The following is a 19,226-nucleotide window of genomic DNA, read 5'->3' as shown; positions in this document are numbered from 1 at the left end:
GAGAGCCTCTGCTGAATGTCCTTGTTATATTATACACCAGAGAGTATATATAATGTGGTGTGAGAGCCTCTGCTGAATGTCCTTGTTATAATATACACCGGAGAGTCTATATAATGTGGTGTGAGAGCCTCTGCTGAATGTCCTTGTTATATTATACACCGGAGAGTCTATATAATGTGGTGTGAGAGCCTCTGCTGAATGTCCTCGTTATATTATACACCGGAGAGTCTATATAATGTGGTGTAAGAGTCTCTGCTGAATGTCCTCGTTATATTATACACCGGAGAGTCTATATAATATGGTATGAGAGCCCCTGCTGAATGTCCTTGTTATACACCAGAGAGTATATATAATGTGGTGTGAGAGCCTCTGCTGAATGTCCTCGTTATATTATACACCGGAGAGTCTATATAATGTGGTGTGAGAGTCTCTGCTGAATGTCCTCGTTATATTACACACCGGAGAGTCTATATAATGTGGTGTGAGAGTCTCTGCTGAATGTCCTCGTTATATTATACACCGGAGAGTCTATATAGTATGGTGTGAGAGCCTCTGCTGAATGTCCTTGTTATATTATACACCGGAGAGTCTATATAATATGGTGTGAGAGCCTCTGCTGAATGTCCTTGTTATATTATACACTGGAGAGTCTATATAATGTGGTGTGAGAGCCTCTGCTGAATGTCCTTGTTATATTATACACCGGAGAGCATATATAATGTGGTGTGAGAGTCTCTGCTGAATGTCCTCGTTATATTATACACCGGAGAGTCTATATAATGTGGTGTGAGAGCCTCTGCTGAATGTCCTTGTTATATTATACACCGGAGAGTCTATATAATATGGTGTGAGAGCCTCTGCAGAATGTACTTGTTATATTATACACCGGAGAGTCTATATAATATGGTGTGAGAGCCTCTGCTGAATGTCCTTGTTATATTATACACCAGAGAGTATATATAATGTGGTATGAGAGCCTCTGCTGAATGTCCTTGTTATATTATACACCGGAGAGTCTATATAATGTGGTGTGAGAGCCTCTGCTGAATGTCCTTGTTAAATTATATACTGGAGAGTCTATATAATGTGGTGTGAGAGCCTCTGCTGAATGTCCTTGTTATATTATACACCGGAGAGTTTATATAATGTGGTGTGATAGCCTCTGCTGAATGTCCTTGTTATATTATACACTGGAGAGTCTATATAATGTGGTGTGAGAGCCTCTGCTGAATGTCCTTGTTATATTATACACCGGAGAGTCTATATAATGTGGTGTGAGAGCCTCTGCTGAATGTCCTCACTATATTATACACAGGAGAGTCTATATAATGTGGTGTGAAAGCTTCTGCTGAATGTCCTTGTTATATTCTACACCGGAGAGTCTATATAATGTGTGAGAGCCTCTGCTGAATGTCCTTGTTATATTATACACCGGAGAGTCTATATAATGTGGTGTGAGAGCTTCTGCTGAATATCCTCATAAAAAATTAAATAGGCATATGTGTTTTATGTTAAAGGGGTTCTCCGGTGCTTACACATCTTTTCCCCTATACAAAGGATAGGGGATAAGATGCCTGACCGTGGGAATCGCGCCGCTGGGGACCCCCATGATCTTGCACGCGGCACCTCGTTTGTAATCAGTCCCCGGAGTGATCACAGGGCAGGCGGCGTGTGACGTCACGCTCCGCCCCTCAATGCAAGCCTACGGGAGGGGTGTGATAGCTGTCACACCCCCTCCCACAGGCTTGCATTGAGGGGCCAAGCGGGACTTCACACGGGGGCGCAGGCGTGTGATCTGTGATCGCCCGTAATCAGACCCAGAGCGAACACACTCCGGGGACTGATTACAAATGGGGTGCCGCGTGCAAAATCACGGGGGTCCCCAGCAGCGGGACTCCCGAGGTCAGGCATCTTATCCCCTATCCTTTGGATAGGGGAAAAGATGTGTAAGCACCGGAGAACGCCTTTAACATAAAACACATATGCCTATTTAATTTTTTATGAGGATATTCAGCAGAAGCTTTCACACCACATTATATAGACTCTCCGGTGTGTGATAGAACGAGGACATTACAAACGGGGACTGAGTTCAAACGGGGTGCCGCGTGCAAGATCACGGGGATCCCCAGCGGCGGGACTCCCGCGGTCAGTCATCTTCGTCTAAGCACTGGAGTACCCCTTTAAGTGATTATTTACCCAGGGTCTATGGAAGTGTTGCACATGTCTTTTTTATTTTTTATTTTTTACATATGTATGAAACGTAACATTATGCAATAAAAAAAAGTAATGTAAAAAAAATATATATATTTATCGTTGTGATCGTATGGACCTGATTTATATTTTAATGCACAGCGAATGAAAGGTGTTAATACCATGTAAGATTGGTGTCACAAAAAACAAGCTCTCAAACGGCTCTGTAGATGAAAAAAAAATAAAAGAATTACGGGAATGTGGAGAGGAGGAAAAAAGAAAACACAAAAGTTTAAATTTCCTGGGTTGATTTAATAAAATCTGTGTTATTCTCTGCAGATTCTTGTACCAGGAGATCAGAGGAGAATCTTATATCTTCAGATTATAAAGCAGATGATGATATCACACAAGATACATATGAAGAACATTCCATTATCCCAGATACACCCTCAGCCCTTCACAGCCAAGATCTGTCATCTCATCCTTATATACAGGTCCTGTCTTCTCAGTCATCACAGGATGTTCAGCAAAATAAAAGTCACAGAAGGGGTGTTGGACATAAACAAGCTCATTCAGGAAATAAACCATTTTCATGTTCAGAATGTGGGAAATGTTTTACTTCTAAATCAAGTCTTGTTAAACATAAACAAAATCACACAGGGGAGAAACTATATTCATGTTCAGAATGTGGGAAATGTTTTACTCGGAAATCAACTTTTGTTAATCATCAAAGAACTCACACAGGGGAGAAGCCATTTTCATGTGCAGAATGTGGGAAATGTTTTACTGAGAAATCAAGTCTTGTTAAGCATAAAAGAACTCACACAGGAGAGAAGCCATTTTCATGTTCAAAATGTGGGAAATGTTTTACTGAGAAATCAAGTCTTGTTAAACATAAAAGAACTCACACAGGGGAGAAGCCGTTTTCATGTTCAGAATGTGGGAAAGGGTGTGTTCAAAAATCAGATCTTGTTAAACATCAAAGAACTCACACAGGAGAGAAGCCATTTTCATGTTCAAAATGTGGGAAATGTTTTAGTCGGAAATCAGGTCTTCTTCAGCATAAAAGAACTCATATAGGGGAGAAGCCATTTTCATGCTTAGAATGTAGAAAATGTTTTACTCAAAAATCAGATCTTGTTAAACATCAAAGAACTCACACAGGAGAGAAGCCATTTTCATGTTCAAAATGTGGGAAATGTTTTACTCAGCATTCACATCTTGTTCAACATCAAAGAACTCACACATGAGAGAAGCCAATTCAGATCAGTAAATGATGCAGATAACACATCTATATATTAACCATGTACATAGGATATCTGACATTTATACATATATCATATACTGCATCTCCAAACTTGTTACCAATTGTTAATAAAAGTTTTCTTTCTTATATGATTTATTATTCTTATAATCATCTCCGCACACTGGACTTATAATAAATGTAATATTGTCCCTGACGTTGTATATAGGGAATGTAACGCGTCAGTGTTGTCCCCGCCCCCTTCTCATTATGATTATAGAGACTTTAATTCAAGGCATCAGACAGGATCCGCGCGTCTCCCTTGAAGATCGTCTCTTCTGCACATAAGACGCTTCAGATACTTTTATTTATCACAAACCCTAGACCAGCGTTTCCCGTCTTGACGTCTATTTTCGGTCTCAGATCATAAAATCCATTTTTCTATATGAGAAGTCGTCAATATCTCAGCGTCCCCCGGGTTCAGTAAACATCGGTGTAATTCTTTTCCTTTTCTTTGTCCTCCCCGGGGTATAAAATCCCTAGAGATCTGATCACATCTGGTACAAGATCTCTTTACTTCACACTTTGCGCCATTATTACACGGATTGAAGACCCAGTTACACGCTCGTAAATTCCCATATATGTCGTGGATTGGAAGGAAAAAGGTTCTTAAATCTTAATATTTAATCCCTTCAGGACACAGGGCGTACCTGTATGCCGTAATTTCGGGGAACAGACCGGGATGCCTCCTGAAATCATTCAGCAGGCATCCCATGACAATGCCCAGGGGGGTTCTGAGACCCCCACACCCGCCCATGTCGAGCAATTGCCGCAGATCGCCGGTGAATTCAAACCCGCATCTGTGGCGATTCTGGTCATATGGGTCACGTGTGACCTGATGACCCAGAATTAGAATGTGATCGGCGGAGTACTATACACCACCAATCACCTCCTGTAGCTGGGGGGAGGTGGCGATCCGGTCACCTCCCCAGGAGCGCTACTATTGGTCGGACGATCAATAGCAGCCGGGAGAGGAGGGGTTAATGTCCCCTTCTCTCAGCTCTGCTCGCCCACCGAGCTCAGCCAGTGGGCAGAGCTGAGAGAATAAGCCAGGGACCCCCTTCTCTATGAAGATCTGTGCCCCTCAGGGCTGAGGAATTGATTTTAGTGCAGGGTGATTTTCAGTGCAGGGACAGGTAGGTTAATAAAAAAAATAGGTCCTAAAGGGTCCACCACAGGGCTTCAGGGTGCTGAATTTGGCCCCCTTTGTAATTTTTTTTTTGGGCCACAGCATTTTATTTTTTTCTTATAACGGTGTGTAATTTATAATCACACACCATTATATATATAGGTTACACCAAACACATACACTACACACCTCCCGCCCCCCCCCACATAGGCCCTCCCTTCGCACCTCAAGGTGATGGCCCGCCGGGCATATTCGGCAGAGGAGGCATACGCTTTACTTGCCTCCAACTCCGAATCTGCCAGTGAGGAAGAGGAAGATCCTACTTTTCTGTGTTTTTCCTCGTCATCTAGCACTGATGATGAGCACCCCAGAAGGAGGCGGAGACGCCGTCAGGCGAGGCCACACCCCCTTTGATAGTGACCCATTGGCCGACACTTGTACGAGTGTCCATGCCACTCGTAATAGGAATCCGACCCCCCCAGACAAGCATACTGGAGCCCCCTACTGGTGAACCTGTCTGGAAACCCCCAGAGGGATATCAGCCACGGATTCCTGAGTTTGTTGGTGACTCAGGAATCCGGATTGGCACGGCCGGATACACTGAAATAGACAATTTCAGTTTTTATTTCAGTGACAACGTTGTCAATCTAATGATGGAGCAAACAAACTTGTACGCCCAACAGTTCATTGCCCACCACCCTGATTCGCTTTTGGCCAGGTACAATGAATGGTACGCCATTAATGCACCCGAACTGAGGACATTTTGGGGCCTCTTGATGCATATGGGCCTCTACCAGACCCCACTCTACGGTAGGTCCTCTACCAGACCCCACTCTACGGTATGGCCATGGCACGAGGACGGTTTGAGGCCATTCGGAAATGCCTGCATTACACTGATAATGCGGCATGTCCCCCCTGAGGTGATATGACCGGCTTTACAAAGTGAGGCCGGTCATAGATCACTTTGTGGCCAAATATTCGGAGGCCTACGTACGTACGTACGTACGTACGTACGTACGTACGGGAGCTCTCTGTAGATGAGTCTCTTATCAGTTTTAAGGGGAGGCTTATCTTCCGCCAGTATATTCCCTTGAAGCGGGCGCAGTATGGCGTGAAGCTCTACAAACTTTGTGAGAGTACCTCAGGGTACACTCTCACGATTAGAGTATATAAGGGACAGGATTCCCGTATTGAACCCCCAGATTGTTCCCTCACTCTGGGTGTTAGCGGGAAGCTTGTGTGCGACCCTATGCACCCATTGCTGGATAAGGGTTATCACGTGTAGGTGGACAACTTTTATACCAGCATCCCTCTGTTCACATCCCTTGCCGCCAGATCCACGTCCGCTTGTGGGACCGTGCGGAAAAACCAGAGAGGCCTCCCTCTAAATTTTGTACAGACACCTATCCCCAAGGGTGAATCCCGTGCACTTACCCATGAAAACCTGTCACTGGTCACGTATAAGGATAAGAGGGATGTCCTTTTGCTGACCATAATTCATGGTAACGGCAGCTCACCTGTCCCTTTGCGAGGTACCACAACACCGGTCCTCAAGCCGATTGTATTCTGGACTACAATTGTGATAGATGTATATGTGTGTATATGTAAATTTTATATACTGTACATGTAAAATGCCTATTTAGGATGAGGCCATGCTTCTCTGTTACTTGTCCACCTCTCCCCCATCTTCTCTCTCCCATCTTGCCCCCACCATCGTGTAGAGGAAGCTGCTGGCCACGAGGACAATGCTACTTCCACATCTGCTCTTTCCTGTCTCACCCCTCCCATCGTGTGGAGAATCAGAAGAAATAAGCCCGCCAAACTGTTCAGGAAAGGCATAGTAGGGGGTGGGAACTTATGTTAATTACAAATGTAATATAAGCTTGAACGATTTGAAATAAAGCTCAGTGACGAGCACACAGAACACAGAAGCATTTGAAACTGACAATGGCTCCGTTTGATTTACTTCGGTATATACATTCTGTATAGGGATTTGGCTGGGAGTTAGATAGCTACAAGAACACTGATAAAATCCATGTCACAATCAGTATATGGGGGGGAGTTGATCTCTATGATCAAGTCCTCAAGCCATATAATGCCATGCGGAAAACACGTGTATGATACAAAAAGTTGCACTCTACATGGTACAGGTTGCCATGTATAACTCTTTTGTACTGTCCCAGTATGCTGGCAACACAGGGACATTCCTCCAGTTCCAAGAAGTCAGGCAACCGTGAAAGAGCAGGCCGGAGTTCCTGATGAACTGGAAATATAGGAGCCAGGATCGTCCCCGGCCAGCACTTTCCAGGTGATGTACCCCACACTGTAAATAAGGGCCGATCCCAGAAAAAATGCAGAGTGTGTCACAAGAGGGGGATACGGAAGGACAAGAGGGGGATACGGAAGGACAAGAGGGGGATACGGAAGCACAAGAGGGGGGATACGGAAGGACAAGAGGGGGGATACGGAAGGACAAGAGGGGGATACGGAAGGACAAGAGGGGGATACGGAAGGAGAGGAGGGGGATACGGAAGGACAAGAGGGGGATACGGAAGGACAAGAGGGGGATACGGAAGGACAAGAGGAGGATACGGAAGGACAAGAGGAGGATACGGAAGGACAAGAGGGGGGATACGGAAGGACAAGAGGGGGATACGGAAGGACAAGAGGGGGATACGGAAGGACAAGAGGGGGATACGGAAATACAAGAGGGGGATACGGAAGGACAAGAGGGGGATATGGAAGGACAAGAGGGGGATACGGAAGCACAAGAGGGGGGATACGGAAGGACAAGAGGAGGATACGGAAGGACAAGAGGGGGATACGGAAGGACAAGAGGGGTATATGGAAGGACAAGAGGGAGATACGGAAGGACAAAAGGGGTGATACGGAAGGACAAGAGGGGGATACAGAAGGACAAGAGGATAAGGAAGGACAAGAGGGGGATACGGAAGGACAAGAGGGGGATACAGAAGGACAAGAGGAGGATACGGAAGGGCAAGAGGAGAATACGGAAGGGCAAGAGGGGGATACGGAAGGACACCACCACTCAATGTGACACTTGCCCTGATCATCCGGGCATCTGCATTAAGGAATGCTTCAGGGAGTATCACACTTCCATGGACTACTACATTTTCCCTTTTCATTTTAATTTTCCATAATTTGACCCAAATTAAAAATACAGAGTGTGTCACAGGAGGGGGATATGGAAGGACAAGAGGGGGATATGGAAGGACAAGAGGGGGATACGGAAGGACAAGAGGGGGATACGGAAGGACAAGAGGAGGATACGGAAGGACAAGAGGGGGATACGGAAGGACAAGAGGGGGATACGGGAGGACAAGAGGGGGATATGGAAGGACAAGAGGGGGATATGGAAGGACAAGAGGGGGATATGGAAGGACAAGAGGGGGATACGGAAGGACAAGAGGGGGATATGGAAGGACAAGAGGGGGATATGGAAGGACAAGAGGGGGATATGGAAGGACACCACAACTTAATGTGACACTTGCCCTGATCATCCGGGCCTCTGCATTAAGGAATGCTTCAGGGATTATCACACTTCCATGGAGCACTACATTTTCCCTTTTCATTTTAATTTTCCATAATTTGACCCAAATGTACCAAGTCCAGAGTACATTCCAAATTTTAACCCCATAAACCACTAAATTGCCCATAAAAAAAAAATCTCATTAAAAAATAAAAATAAAAAACGGATAAGACCTCTAGGGGTATTTTTTCCAAAAATGGGTCATGCGTCACCGAGTCACTAGCATCGGGGTCTTTTTTTTTTTTTTGTTGCCTCAAATGTGCAGCGCTCTCTCCTTACCTGAGCGGGGTGCACATTTGAGGTAACAGAATAGGGACAGCCACACACATCACATTCCCAGAATGATGATTCAGAGCATAGGGTTTGGGGCGGGCATCATTTTTACTTTTGGCTATACTCTAGGCCATCATTCTGGGAATATAATTGGCACATCAGTAGTTAAATTATAATTTTCATCCCCCCCCCCCCCCCATAGTACACTTCATCCATTCCTGGAAAATAAATTTAGGGAACACCCGTCTAGTTCCCCCTATACACCTTCCCCAGGGGGTGTACTGTCTGTAATGGGGTCACATGTGGGTGTTTCTTTCTTGTATTTTCCTCTGAATATATATAACCGTCAGCTACTGATATACCATAGGCCTCAAATGCAAACAGACCTCTATGACTCTTGAGCCTCTATGACACCCACATATGGGGTATTTCCATACTCGGAAGCAATGGGCTTACAACATTTGGGGGGCATTTGGGGTAACACCAGCATTTTTGTGAAAAAAACCCTATTTTGTCATTTTACGGCCCACTGTTCAAAACACCAGGGAAGTGTAAATACTCACTGTACCCCTTGTTACGTTCCTTGAGGGGTGTAGTTTCCAAAATGATGGCACTTGAAGGGGGGTCCCGCTCCTCTGGCTCCATGGTAGCTCTGTAAACGCTTAAGGCCCCTGACAAAATTCTCCCAAAGCCGAATGGCGCTCCTGCTGTTCTGAGACCTGGTGTGCACCCGCAGAGCTGCTAACATCCAAATATGAGGTATGTCCTTACTCCAAAGAAATGTATTTACAAAAATTTGGGGTAACCCCAGTATTTTAGTGTAAAAAATCTAATTTTTCCTTTTCAAATCCCATTTTTATGAACATTTATCAAACACCTGTGGGGTGTTAAGGCTCACCGGACCCCTTGTTACGTGCCTTGAGGGGTCTAGTTTCCAAAATAATAGCCATGTGTTTTTTTTTGTTTTTTTGCTGTTCTGGCACCATAGGGGCTTCCTAAATGTGACATGCCCCCCAAAAACCATTTCAGCAAAACTTGCTCTTCAAAATCCCATTGTTGCTCCTTCCCTTCTGAGCCCTCTACTGCGCCCGCCGAATACTTTACATCCACATATGAGGTATTTCCTTACTCAAGATAAATTAGGTTACACATTTTAGGAAGATTTCTCTCCTATTACCCCTTGTAAAAATTGAACAATTGGATCTACAAGAACATTCCAGTGTAAAAAATGAAGATTGTGAATTTTCTCCTTCACTTTGCTGCTATTCCTGTGAAACACCTAAAGGGTTAACACGCTTACTGAATGTCATTTTGAATACTTTGAGGGGGGGAAGTTTTTATAATGGGGTCATTTGTGGGGTATTTCTAATATGATCCACTTCAAACCTGAACTGGTGTCTGAAGAATTCTAATTTTGAACATTTTGTGAAAATTTGCTGCTGAACTTTGAAGCCTCTGATGTCGTCCAAAAGTAAAAACATCTCAATTTTATGATGGAAATATAAAGTAGACATAGGGGGAGATTTATCAAGAAATGTCTATGTTAGATCACATTTCCACCATTTTTTTGTCTATTCTTTGACTAGCGTTCCCCTTATTCATCAATAATGCGCAGGAGTAATGATGGATAAGGTGCAGCTCTCCTGTCTAAACACCTTTTCTAAAAAAGAGTCAGACCAACAACCAGAGGCCTGGGTTCCCAACCTACATGTACCTATAGGGTATAAGTACAACAGCAAAAAAAAATTTTTGTATCAATATATCAGAATAATACTTATTACCATCAACCTATTGTGTACTCCTACACAAATATCATAGCAGAAAAAGAGAATGGAGACACTTATAATGTAAAAATTATATAACTTTATTAAATATACATTAAAAATTAATTAATATAAAATCACAGATAGGGAGAAGCATCCACAAAGTGGGAAGACAAAGGCGTTGCTCACAGACAGATCCACATTAGTAAGTTATATAAGGAAAAGTAACATGGTGCATAGTCACACATGTGTGCAATAACAGCACATATATAGGCACAACAATGCTCTAATTATCATACAGTACAATGCACACAGTGAAGACAATAGGCATACCAAACTGTAACATCCAGTTCCTAACAGGGTCTGCTGGAGCAACGCCACCCCAACGCACGTTTCGGCGAGTCCTTCGTCCTGGGGGTGGCGTTAACTCAGCAAGCAATCCTATTTAAGGTGGTGTCCACCAATCAGAATTTGCCATAAAATTACCTTTAGAGGAATCACCTGTCTGTCTGCTATAGTTGGCGCATAGGGTGCAGCCTCGGCCGGGCGACGCCACTTCCGGAATCCGCGTCACACGCCAGATCACATGACCCGGTCACATGACCGCATCACATGACCGACCCTACAGACACAGACCCGGAAGAGCGCCGTCCCCCGGACCGCACTCATGCGCACAGCAGACATGAACATACTGGGTCTATTGATCAGCATTAACCCCGACGGCCCCGAACCCAGAATTGGGCGGAGCCATCGTATCCAGGCAGACCAAGAGATCCAGCATTTGATAGACTTAAGCTTCATATACACTAACATAGGAAACTGTCAATGGGGGTATATAACATTCATCAATAAATAGAAGGGTCATTGTTAATTTGCTGTCATAATTGAAAAATTCATAGATAAACATTTAAAAAATATATATATTATAAAAAAATATATTGCTATATATATATATGTATTCAAAATAACAATAAAAATTATATTAATAAATAATAATTAGTGTGAAAGAATAATAGTATTATAATTGTGAATAAAAATTGTGAATATTAATTAGATGTTAATAGTGGTAATAAGGTGTAACTGTGCTAAATGGTTATAGTGCCATAAGAGGGGAGCATTAATAATAATAGAAAATTATATGGAAAAGTGAATGTATGAGAAGTATATGTGATGTATAAAATATGAAATCAAACCATTATATATATATGCATATCCATACACATAAAATGTGATACTGTGTTTAATATATAATATGAGAAGTGAATGATGATATAAAATAAATAATAAAAAAGGGGAAGTAATAAATTAATACTACTGTAAAGTGCAAGTGCAATATAAAGAAATATATATGTAATGTATGCATAATTATATATATGCATAAAAAACATTTATAAAGAAAATGTGAAAATTATATAAAAGTTTATAATCATAAATGTAATAAAAATTGTTGTGATAATAAAAATGTATTCATACATCAATCAATTAAAAAGATGAAAATTGTTTAGTGAATAATAAATACAGTGCAAAATTATATATATAGAGATGAGTGTATATGTGCATGAGCCCATATTTGCACCTACAAAAATACACTCATAGCGATAGTGAAAAAAGTGAAAAAAAAAATATATATAAGGGTATCTACATACCCAAATATCAAGTGATACACAAAAAACGTGAATGGTGAAAAACAAATAAGAATTAGAAAAATGAAAAAATTGAATGGAATACAAGGAAATGTATAAAAAAGGGGAAGCGAGAGGAGGAGGGAAAGAGGGGGGGGGGAGGTGAAAAAGGGGGGGGGGAAGGGAAAAGAGAGGAAGGGGGGGGACAGAAAGGAAGGAGGGAAGGGAAAGGAGGAGGAGGGGAGGGGAAGGAGAAACAGGGGAAAAGGGGAGAGGGGGGAGGGCAGGGGAAAGAGAGGAAGGGGAGAAGGGGGAAAAAAGGGGGGGGGAAGGGAAGGAAGGACAGGGAAAACAGAGAAAAGAAAAAGGAAAAAGAAAAAGAAGAAGACGACATAAGATCTCTCACACTAAAATAAATAATTAACGACAGCAAGATTAAATCCATACATTATATCCAATCAAGATAAGGTACAATGTCTACCCCATATGTCAGTCCCCATAACATTCATAAATCTTGTTAATAGTCCGCATATAGGATCCCAGGATTCCAAAAAAAGGGGGGCTATTGGTCACACGATGATGTAACACCACTGAAATGAAAAAGGGGAAAAATTGGGAAAAAGTTTATTAGTACATAAAACCCATTAAAATAATTAAAAAGCAAAAGCTGCTGAGAAAGACGTCAGGTGGTCAGAGAAATGGCGAGAATGGCAATACCTCATTTAACCCTTGTGGTTGTAAGGAGTTCAAACGCCAGATCAACTTGCTTTCACATTGTGCTAATATTTTTGGGACATCACCACCCCTCATGCCTAGATCAATCATATCGATGCCCTTTACTTTCAATGCCTTAGGGTCCTCACCATGTTCAGCCAAAAAATGTCTAGGAATAGATTTCAACTCCTCAGGATGTGCATGTTCGGATGCCAGTCTAATGTCTCTCACATGTTCTCTAATACGAACCTTTAAGGCTCTTGTGGTGAGTCCGACATATATTTTTGAACAAGGACATGATGCGTAGTAGATTACAGCTTTCGAATTGCATGTAATATGATGTTGAATGCTGAAAGTCTTAAGCCCTGATGAATCTATAAAACTATCACTTTTTTCTACATTCGGACACACAACACATTTTCCACAAGGGAAACATCCATTTTTAGGACCCCTTCCGCCAAAAAGGTTTACAGTACTAGTGATATACTCACTTTTCACTAAGATGTCTTTTAGATTTCTGGCTCTTCTTGCAGTCATCTGAATCCGTGGAGGTATGTAATGCTGGAGGATAGGGTCCGTTCTTAATATAGGAAGATGTTTTTCAAGGACCCTTCTCATGGTGTCCCACTGATCATTGTAATCTGAGATATATCTTACTGTGTCGTCCGGAATCGGTTCCTTCTTTCTATGTAATAATTGATGTCTCGATGTTGCTTTGGCTCGTTTGTATGCATATTTTAAGCATCGCTGGCTATAGCCTCTCTCTTTAAATCTTTTCTGTAACAATTTTGCTTGTTCTTCAAATCTTTCATCTGAGGAGCAGATCCTTCTAATGCGTAGATATTGTCCCACTGGAATGGCTTTTACAACATGTTTTGGATGAGCAGATGTTGCATGAAGGTAGGTGTTAGTCGCAGTCGGTTTTCTGTAAATATCAGTCTGAAGGAATCCATTGGAGTCTTTAATCAGAGTCACATCTAGAAAAGGAATCGAAGTATAGTCATATGAGTAAGTGACTTTAATATTTTTGGTGTTGTGGTTGAGCTGACGCATGAATGATTCCAATTCATCTGTTGTACCCTGCCAGATCATGAGGACGTCATCAATGTACCGTGCCCAGAAAAGGACACGTTCCATTGAGAGGTCCCCATGATCTGACAGGAATAGATCCCTCTCCCACAGCCCCAGGAACAGGTTTGCATACGAGGGCGCACAAGGCGCCCCCATAGCAGTGCCCTGGAGCTGCAGGTAGAGGGATCCATTAAATGTAAAAAAATTATGAGTAAGGACAAAGTCTAATAGTTGACATATGAACGAAGACATTTCAGATTTGACATTACTACATCTTAGAAAAAATTCCGTAGCTTCCAATCCATCCACATGACGAATACACGTGTATAAAGATTCAATGTCAATGGCTACCAACAGGGTATCCTTTTCGAGATGTAATCCTTCAATTCTCGTAAGGAGGTCATTAGTATCTTTCACAAACGAGGGAAGGCATTCGACTAAAGGCTTTAGTTTATCATCTATAAATCTAGATACATTTTCCGTCAAGTTACCATTACCTGATATTATTGGTCGTCCAGGTGGTCTCTTCAGGTTTTTGTGCACCTTAGGCAATAGATATAACGTGGGTATTTTCGGATGTGAAATAATGAGGGCTCGATGTAATTCTGGTGAAATAACTCTCTGGGTTTCAGCGTGTGTCAGAATCTCCCCCAAACTATTTTGGAAGGAAATAAGAGGGTTAAATGTTAGTTTTTTATAACACGTACTTTCCCTCAGTTGACGACGAGCTTCAGCCTCATACATATCTTTGGGCCAGATAACCGTGTTTCCGCCTTTGTCTGCAGGTTTAATTATAGCATCCTTCAAATTTTTTAGTTTCTCAAGGCTTAATCGTTGATCATTAGTGAGGTTGTCATGAGTAACTGTCTTAGAGATCTTTTTGAAATCTTTGTCAACCATTTTGACAAATGTTTCAACGACCGGACAGACAGACAGTGACGGAAAATTTTTTGACTTAGGTTTAATACACGTGGGTACCTGGTCCTCAGGTGAAATTTCTTGTTCCATAAGAAGTTCGTCTAAAGTGCGCAAGGCCTGTCTCTCCAAGGGTGAAGTGAAAATGGTAGCGAATTCATCTTTATGGTACCATCTTTTAAAAATCAGGGATCGTGCAAAAATATGTAAATCTTTCAGGGCTGTAAAATGATTAAAACATGAGCTAGGTGAGAATGTCATTCCTTTAGATAGCACATCAATATCTACCGAGGTCAATTCATATTGAGATAAATTAATTACCTTGGATGTGTCGTCAGTCGGAGTTGGTGTCTCCCTTGAGTCAAATCTTCGTTTGGAGTTATCACGCTGGAATTCCTTCTTACGTTTTTGCTGGTTATTAAAGTGGTTAGATCGATATGACGGGCCACTATACTCACTACTCGACGAGATGGACGAGACAGACATTGCCCTCTGTCAGTGTTGGGGTCGATCTCCCGTGCTCCTTCTCTGCCATTTATAAACTGTCTAAACGCCTTTTCTAAAAAAGAGTCAGACCAACAACCAGAGGCCTGGGTTCCCAACGTACATGTACCTATAGGGGTACGCCACGGGGTGAGCGTTGGTATGCGAAAGCAACGACAAATACTGGCCATGGACTGGCAAGTACTTGTCAGCGCATAGCCGGGCAAACCTCCAGCTGTTGCAAAACTACAATTCTCAGCATGCAGTGACAGAAGGGCATGCTGAGACTTGTAGTTATGCAACAGCTGGAGGTTCACTACTATAACTTTCAGCATGCCCTTTGGCTGTCCGTGCATGCTGGGGGTTGTAGTTATGAAACAGCTGGAGGCACACTGGTTGCAAAACACAGAGTTTGTTACATAACTCAACCCATGTGCCTCCAGCTGTTGCAAAACTAAAACTCCCAGCATGCATGGTCTGTCAGTGCATGCTGGGAGTTATAGTTTTGCAACAGCTGGAGGCACATGGGTTGGGAGTTGGAAAACAGATGATGTTTCCCAGACAGTGTGCCTCAACTACAACTCCCAGCATGCCCAGACAGCCGAGGGGCATGCTGGGAGTTGTAGTTTTGCAACAACTGGAGGAGAACAGATTGGGGACCAGATTGGGGACATCTGCTGGGCCATGTTCTGGCTCCTGCGGCATCCTGTGCGCTGCGCAATGACGAGTGATGTCCTCAACGCGACGTCACCGTCAGTGCGCACAGTGACAGCTCAGGACGCCGCCGGAACCAGAAGTAGCCCGGACCCCGGGAACAGGTAATTATAAAACCCAGGATGGGGGAGGCAATGGGGCAGCGGCGGCGGTTGGACTTGGGAGGACCCCAGGACAGGCAGGGGGAGAGAAGTGGGTGGCGGCGGCGGTCTCTGGCCCCACTAAAGCCCCTGGAGTTCATTGATTTAAAGCGCCAGCTTTAAATCATTGATCTGCAGCGGCTTCTGAGGGGGGAGGGGGGAGAAATAGCCCAAAACTTATACCAGAATATCAGTATAAGTTATTGGCCATCGGGCTGGTAACAGCGGGACTTCTGTCAGTTAACCCGTGCGATGTCGCGCATCGCGGGGTTAACTGAATGCCGTCTATAGACAGCAGAATGCCTGAGGGACCTGCGCAATTCTCTATAGATGGGATTCTGTGGGAAGGGGTTAAAGGTTGAATTGTGGAAGGTAGAAATTATTCTCACACCTACTGGTAAGTGGTCTAGCTTTGCGCCTAAAAATTTACCTTTACGCACAAAATAGCGACTTTTGACAAAAGTCGCAAATGATAAATATGTGACCACTGCAGGGTCAGAAAGAAAAAGTTCTACGGGTCGGCAAAAAGAGTAAAACTGTCTATATCAAAAGGCGCAGAAAAGTCTCAAAATATGCTGCTTGCGCCTGAACTGCGCCAAAACAGACAAAAACATGCTCTAAAAGCCATGATAAATCTCCCCCTATGTCTCATCTCTAAACATGTCACTTTTCAGATCCAAGTCATTATATAGTCATTTTACCCCATGTTTATCTACTAAGGGAGTATGAAAAGCGTCTAATACCTTGTTACCTAATCCTGGACTCCCTGATTGCTGTAAGAAGTGGGAACAGGATTTAGGGAAGACTTTTAGTGAGGAACAATGGATTCACGTCTTTACACTGAGCTCAAAAATGTCACATAATGGCCCCGAGGCGGGACATCGCTGCGGCCGGTGATAGGCTGAAGCTCCGTGTGACGTGCCGGGCTAACAGGAAGTAAGAAGAATACATCCCGGGGACCGAACACCTGTACCGGAGTGTACCGGAGCACCAGGGGCTTGTTGGCAGGTAAGAGAATGTGCGTTTTCTTTTATTTTGCAGCCCGGACGGGATAAAAGGAAAAAAGTGCGCGCCGGAGTACTCCTTTAAATATGAGAAACATTGTTAGAATTTTGAGCAACTTCTTGAAGAGGTAAACTTTATTACTTTGTATTTGTTATGCAATTGTTTATGTAAAAGAATAAATAAAGAACCTTTTTCCTTCCAATCCGCGACATATATGGGAATTTACGAGCGTGTAACTGGGTCTTCAATCCGTGTAATAATGGCGCAAAGTGTGAAGTAAAGAGATCTTGTACCAGATGTGATCAGATCTCTAGGTATTTTATACCCCGGGGAGGACAAAGAAAAGGAAAAGAATTACACCGATGTTTACTGAACCCGGGGGACGCTGAGATATTGACGACTTCTCATATAGAAAAATGGATTTTATGATCTGAGACCGAAAATAGACGTCAAGACGGGAAACGCTGGTCTAGGGTTTGTGATAAATAAAAGTATCTGCAGCGTCTTATGTTCAGAAGAGACGATCTTCAAGGGAGACGCGCGGATCCTGTCTGATGCCTTGAATTAAAGTCTCTATAATCATAATGAGAAGGGGGCGGGGACAACACTGACGCGTTACATTCCCTATATACAACGTCAGGGACAATATTACATTTATTATAAGTCCAGTGTGCGGAGATGAATATAAGAATAATAAATCATATAATATAGAGAACTTCTTAAAAATTGGTAACAAGTTTGGAAATGATATATATATATATTACTGTCAACTATCCTATGTACATGGTTAATATATAGATGTGTTATCTGCATCAATTATTCCTCTGAATTGACTTCTCCCCTGTGTGAGTTCTTTTCTTTGATGCTGATGAAGACTTGACTTCTGTGTAAAACATTTCCCACATTTTGAACATGAAAATGGCTTCTTCCCTGTGTGAGTTCTTTGATGTTTAACAAGATCTGATTTCTGAGCAAAACATTTTCCACATTCTAAACATGAAAATGGCTTCTCTCCTGTATGAGTTCTTTGATGTTTAACAAAACTTGATTGAAAAGTAAAACATTTCCCACATTCTGAACATGAAAAGGGCTTCTCTCCTGTGTGAGTTCTTTTATGTACAACAAGAATTGATTTCTGATTAAAACATTTCCCACATTCTGAACATGAAAATGGCTTCTCTCCTGTGTGAGTTCTTTGATGTGTAACAAGACTTGATTTAAAAGGAAAACATTTCCCACATTCTGAGCATGAATATGGTTTCTTTTCTGTATGAGCTCGTTGGTGTCCAACACCCCTTCTGTGACTTTTATTTTGCTGAACATCCTGTGATGACTGAGAAGACAGGACCTGTATATAAGGATGAGATGACAGATCTTGGCTGTGAAGGGCTGAGGGTGTATCTGGGATAATGGAATGTTCTTCATATGTATCTTGTGTGATATCATCATCTGCTTTATAATCTGAAGATATAACATTCTCCTCTGATCTCCTGCTACAAGAATCTGCCAAGAATAACACAGATTTTATTATCAGTATTAAAGGGGTTCTCCACCATAAGGTGATTTTAGTAGGTACCTGGCAGACAGTAATGGACATGCTTAGGAAGGATCTGCGCTTGTTTTGGAGCTAAATGGCTATGTTGTGAGATTATATAACACTGTGGCTTTTTGTGAACTGGTATTTACTGTTTGAGTTTCCTTCTTTGCCTACAAATCCCATAATTCCATTTTCCTCCCTCCCACACATCACCCACCCCACCCATTGAAACATAAATGAGCTGCATCCATTCCAAAGGCCTGTGGTTTTCAATCAGGGTGCCTACAGCTGTTGCATTAGTTGTAGATTGATCTCTCTCCCACCAAGCGATCGCTCCACCCATTGAAGCAGACAGGCTCCCTGTCATCAGGTGACTAGTGATGTCAGGTCTCGGCCGCATTGCAACCTGGGAAAAATCTGAGACAACAGTCATTTTGTATGCTGGTGAAAATAAATATTGGGGAGAAAATCACAGAAGAATTGTGAGAAAACCGTCACACACAGGTACAGACACTGTATTATGGACTACACTAACTTTACAGCCCCTGTATCATAGTAAAAAAAATCCTGGAATACCCCTTTAACCCCTTAACAACCCAGGAAATTGTGTTTTCATTTTTTCCTCCTCTCCTCATAGCCATAACTCTTATTTTCCCATCTACATTGCATTTGAGAGCTTGTTTGCTGTGGGACGGATCTTACATTGTATTAAATGTGCATTAAATATAAGTCCGGTCCATACGATCACAGCGATATCTAATTTGCATAGTTTTCGTTACACTTTACTACTTTTTAAAAACAATTACAACAAAAAGCA

At 42.6% G+C, this 19,226-nt stretch overlaps 1 pseudogene; it reads left to right on the top strand.

Moving 5' to 3' along the window:
- The first annotated feature begins 2,741 nt into the window (after positions 1-2,741).
- The window catches only part of LOC130298021 (zinc finger protein 84-like), a 52,801-nt pseudogene continuing 36,316 nt past the window's right edge, over positions 2,742-19,226 (top strand).

Source organism: Hyla sarda (assembly GCF_029499605.1).
Source record: "Hyla sarda isolate aHylSar1 chromosome 1 unlocalized genomic scaffold, aHylSar1.hap1 SUPER_1_unloc_16, whole genome shotgun sequence".
Classification (NCBI taxonomy): Eukaryota; Metazoa; Chordata; class Amphibia; order Anura; family Hylidae; genus Hyla; species Hyla sarda.
The sequence above is the reverse complement of the archived record's forward strand: the minus strand, read 5'-3'. Positions and strand labels throughout refer to the sequence as shown.